The 5658-nt window shown below is 46.1% G+C and overlaps 1 long non-coding RNA gene across 1 annotated transcript; it reads right to left on the bottom strand.

Moving 5' to 3' along the window:
- Positions 1–951: 951 nt before the first annotated feature.
- Positions 952–1784, bottom strand: LOC124707242. The gene is made up of 3 exons (XR_007004774.1): positions 1636–1784; positions 1464–1523; positions 952–1020 (listed from the first exon to the last, which is right to left on the bottom strand). It is a non-coding gene; the product is annotated as an uncharacterized LOC124707242 (long non-coding RNA).
- Positions 1785–5658: the final 3874 nt, after the last annotated feature.

Below are 5658 nucleotides of genomic sequence, written 5' to 3'. Positions count from 1 at the left end.
CTTAAGTCCTAATAAAGTCGGACTGCTGCCATATCACAGGGCAGGACACCACGAAAACAGTACAAAAATCATCTTTTTTTGTTTGTCCCCATATTACAAGATCAAGTATTTTTATTCAAAACACAACCCTCCGTAATTAAGAAGCCTAACTGTGACTGAAAACACAACCATCAGTAATTATTACTCTGGAATCCTGCCAATTGTTAAATTGGCACAAGTTAGCCAATTATTTTGTTATGATCAGACTGACTTGGACATAAAAGTCTGGCGATCAAGATAACAAAATTATGAATCACTAGAGCCTATACTAACACGTTTTGACAATTATGATCCATGGAGTGGATTTGATCCTAGAGCCATTGCTTAAATACAGCTAAGATCTTTCTGTGGAAAATGCAAACAGATACGAACAAAATAGTATTGGATCTTAGGGTCATTGCTGGAGCAGCCTGCTCGCAGCCTACTTTGCCCTCTTACAAATCCAGGAAAAATACAAAACAATTTGGAAAAAAATCAAAATATGCTACACTGCTTATCTTCAACAAACGTGGTTGGGGACTGGCCCAGGAAATTACTACTGCTTCTCCACTGATCAACGTTGGTGCTGGACAGACTAAACTAACCTCTACTATTCAATTCACCACAAGGCTACAGAAACTGCTGAACAAAATTGATGGAAAGGAAAAGAATACTGAAACACACCGATGAGGAAGATCCAAACCATGGCCGCGGACCGCCGCCGGCAGCAAGAAAAATCGCTGCCGTAATCTGACGTTGAGGACGGCCGGCGCACCTACACGCTGCCTACCGCCTGCCGAGAACGGCGAGAATCCCACCCGATGCCAGCCCGCTGCGAAGCCTCCCAGTGCCGCTGGCGGACGAGGCCAAGCAGCAAGCCGCAAGCCACAAGCCACGGGAACCCGCTCACGACGCGGTGGAGTCCACTCACCGCTCATGAGTCATGCCGCCGCCACTTCTCGCCGACCACAACAGCACCGTGGCAGTGTATGGCATAGACTTCTACATAGAAAAGAAGAAACATAAATGCTCGATCTGTGAAGACATTTGCGGAAAAGAATTTTCAGAATATTGCATACACAGGGCGTTCCTGTTAACAAAAGGATATAGAATTTGCTCACTTTTCATATGCTAATAAACTGAACTGATACAAGAGCAGATCCATGTATAAATAATCTACAGATACAGAAGGCTATAAAGGTTTAGTGTCAACATACATGGATCTCACTCTAGCAAGATCAAGTATTATTATCCCATAGTTGAGCAGAGCAAGATAAGAGCCCAACGCAAAGACCGAACTGTCAATCTAATACTAATCATGCCTCTTGCAGATTACCACTTTATTTGCTCTGGAAGTAAAAAAAAAAAGGCTGCTAACTGTATCCAACAAACAAGGGAAGGAACCGTGGTACTGCATAGGCTAGTGCTGCAGATCGGGAACGCACCTAAAGGATCCACCAAGTTCGAGCGTGTTCGCGCGGCCTGGTAGGCCACCCGCTCGTTCCCTGCAAGAGGATACGTGAGCCACCTCGAAAATTATTTTGCCCAGAGCTGACGGGGAGGGAGAGGGGGATGAGTACGTGCATCTCTAACAGGGACGGCAGTGCGGAAGAGTACCTGCCGGATGGAGGAGAGGAACCGCGGCGACGGCAGGCTCTCCATGGAAAACGCCGCGCAGTAGCTCGTGGACGCGTCGTAATCCACCGGGAAGAGCCCCACGCGTAGCTCCCGTCGGGACTTTCCACGAGCGCCGCCTGGAATTCGGGACCGCCGGCGAGGGAGGGGCGGAGCTGGGGTCGGGGGGGGGGGGGGGGGTGCGCTAGGGAACGGGTTCTCCGGGAGGCAGCGGCGGATCGCCGGTGGTCGCCGGATTTGTCGAGGTAGATGAACGTATGCCGGGTTTCTGGAAACTGGGTCGAGTGGGCAACGCACGTCCCGATCCCCACGATAGGAAAAACCAACGACGTAATAAACGCCAAAAAATTACGTCAGGTGGAGCCTGCCACTGCGTGAGCCGCACCGGAACCAGAGTCGGGCGGGCTTGGTGGACCGACCCGGGGGTAGAATTACTTATTCTACACCCAGGGGTATAATAGAGTTTCCTATATATATATATATATATATATATATATATATATATATATATATATATATATATATATATATATATATATATATATATATATATAGACGCGCTATTTGACTCCCCGGGGCAGAATATTCTCGCACCCGGCCTCGCTGTACGCACTGGCGAGCCGGACACAGCGAGCCGAGGCCCCGAGCGACCGCGCCGCGCAACATAAAATTGGATGCATGCGACATAAGAAAACTACGGAGATGCTGGTCCGCGCCAGCCAAAGGTGCGATGGAATAATCCCATGCGAGCTACGACACTACAGGAATGGGAGGCTATGCCGAGGGCCGGAGCTATGCGCCGACGGCCAAAAGTCGGGGCCGTCGGCGTAGTGGCCCGGCCGGCAGCCGGCCTGCCCTTTCAACGACTCGGCGAAACGTGGCCGTCGGCGTAGCGACCTCTACGCCGAGGGCAGCCCTCGGCATATCTTTGGTCCTAGGCGTAGACGGGGCTACGCCGACGGCCACCCTCGGCGTAGGCTATTTTTCAAATTTGTCTAATTTTTGTAAAAATCATAACTAATTCATATGATGTCAGAAAAATGCGTATGAGATATCAAAATGTTCAGAAAAACATCCTCTATCCGTTTATGTCAAAATCATGCATATTTGAATCATGTAGAATAACATGTTAACATAGAAAAAATTCAATCACTTTCTTATATGTTCTCAGGTTCCCGTTTTAGCCAGATGGCAATTTAAACGAAGTCAGAAAATCTCGCGGAGCCGCATGGCATCATTTTATGTGTCCTAGTAACCACTCCAAAAGATGGAATTGGGATACGACAATTATTTTGGAAAACCCTTCACGAACAGGGCTATCAAATCCGGATTTCTATGGCTTTTAGGGCAATGAGTAGGAAACGGCCCGTGACACCGCATAGTTTGTCGGAACGAGACCATATTTGGCACGTGCGTGGTCCACGGGATGGGAAGCAATGCCCGGGAGCGCATTTCCAATCCGACCCATGGGCGATGGTTTTTTCATTTTCGGGGTGCCAAAACGGGTTTTTTTGTGAAGGAACTACATGGGGCGCATTTTAGTATTGCGCGAGACCTCGCGTAGTGGTAGGACACCGCCTTCGCACCCCATATCACATGCCATATGTGCGCGCTAGCTATCCGGGAATCCATGCGGCTTCCTGCGGTGTCCCACGAATCCATTTGGAAAGTGACCGGATTTGAACTAGGGCTACACTTTCCGTCGCTCAATAAATTCCGCAAAAATTGTTTTTAGGTCTATGACATATCAGTTTATGTGCTAATTTTTGTCCGTTTAGCGCGATGGTAAACGGGTGCACTAGGCGCGCCCGATACGGCCATACCGCATCTCGCGAGGGGCCCTTTTGGCCAAATGACAATTTAAACAAAGTCGAAGAAAATCCACGTGAGCCGCATGGCGTCATTTTATGTGTCCTAGTAACCACTCCAAAAGTCGGAATTAGGATACGAGCAATTATTTTGGAAAACCCTTCACAAATAGGGCTATCACGTCCAGGAGTTCTATGGCTTTTAGGGCAAATGAGTAGGAAACGGCCGTGACACCGCATAGTTTGTCGGAACGAGGCCATATTTGGCACGTGCGTGGTCCCTGGGATGGGAAGCAAGGCCCCGGGAGCGGATTTCCAATCCGACCCATGAGCGATGGTTTTTTCATTTTCGGGGTGCCAAAACGGGTTTTTTGTGAAGGAACTACATAAGGCGCATTTTAGTATTGCGCGAGACCTGCGTAGTGGTAGGACACCGCCTTCGCACCACATATCACATGCCATATGTGCGCGCTAGCTATCACGGGAATCCATGCGGCTTCTGCGGTGTCCGCCGAATCCAGTTGGAAAGTGACCGGATTTGAACTAGGGCTACACTTTCCGTCGCTCAATAAATTCCGCAAAAAATGTTTTTAGGTCTATGACATATCAATTTATGTGCCAATTTTTGTCCGTTTAGCGCGATGGTAAACGGGTGCACCAGACGACGCCCGGTACGGACATACCGCATCTCCGTGGGGGCCCGTTTTGGCCAAATGACAATTTAAACAAAGTCAGAAAATCCCGCGGAGCCGCATGGCATCATTTTATGTGTTCTAGTAACCACTCCAAAAGTCGGAATTAGGATACGGCAATTATTTTGGAAAACCCTTCACAAACAGGGCTATCACGTCCGGAGTTCTATAGCTTTTAGGGCAAATGAGTAGGAAACGGCCAGTGACACCGCATAGTTTGTCGGAACGAGGCCATATTTGGCATGTGCGTGGTCCCTGGGATGGGAAGCAAGGCCCCGGGAGCGGATTTCCAATCCGACCGATGGGCGATGGTTTTTTCATTTTCGGGGTGCCAAAACGGGTTTATTTTGTGAAGCAGCTACATGGGGCGCATTTTAGTATTGCGCGAGACCTCCGCGTAGTGGTAGGACACTGCCTTCGCACCACATATCATATGCCATATGTGCGCGCTAGGTATCTCGGGAATCCATGCGTCTTCTCGCGGTGTCCTTCGAATCCAGTGAAGCCGACCGGATTTGAACTAGAGGTACACTTTCCGTCGCTCAATAAATTCCGCAAAAAATGTTTTTATGTCTATAGCACATCACTTTATGTGCTAATTTTTGTCCGTTTAGCGTGTTGGCGAACGATGCACCAGCCCGCCCGATACGGCCATTTCGCATCTCGCGAGGGGGCTGTTTTGGCCACATGGCAAATTGGGCGTCATATTTGGATTCCTCTAATTTTAGGTTCAAATGATGATATGTATGTTATATTTAGATTCCTCTCATTTTTCTGATCGATTTAGACATATTATTTGTGGAATTTTGATTTTCCGATTTAAAGATATTAATTATTCAATATTAAATAGAAAAAAGACCAAAAAATAAAATCATTTTATTTTTATTTGAATTCAATATTATTATTACTTATATATATTCATTGTTGTCTACTTAAGTAATTGTTTGGGATTCAAAAATAAAGAAGTGTGCATCACGGTTCAAGGGTTAATAGGGTTGATATGCTATTATTATCAGCAAGAGGTGTCAATTCTATAATGAAAGCTCATCCGAATGGAACCAAGAAATTAAGCGTGCTGAGGCTGGAGTAGTGTGAGGATGGGTGACCGATCAGGAAGTTTAACCATGATTGTAATTTGACATAAGATTAAGTGTAGTTAGAGTTAAAAGTGTATTGGGTGAAAGATAAACAAGTAAAAAAAAGAAAAAAAAAGAAAAAAAAGGAAAAAATTGTGTAAAAAAAATTAAAATTTTAAAAAATTTAAAAGTCTATGCCTAGGGTTTTGCCGTCGGCATATAGAAAAAAATATTTTCTATAATGGAAGCTCATCCGAATGGAACCAAGAAGTTAAGCGTGCTGAGGCTGGAGTAGTGTGAGGATGGGTGACCGACTGGGAAGTTTAACCATGATTGTAATTTGACATAAGATTAAGTGTAGTTAGAGTTAAAAGTGTATTGGGTGAAAGATAAACAAGTAAAAAAAAAATAAAAAAAAATAAAAAAAAA

The sequence above is a fragment of the Lolium rigidum genome, chromosome 4 (assembly GCF_022539505.1).
Source record: "Lolium rigidum isolate FL_2022 chromosome 4, APGP_CSIRO_Lrig_0.1, whole genome shotgun sequence".
NCBI lineage: Eukaryota > Viridiplantae > Streptophyta > Magnoliopsida > Poales > Poaceae > Lolium > Lolium rigidum.
Note: the sequence above shows the minus strand (reverse complement) of the source record. Positions and strands in the feature narration are given on the sequence as shown.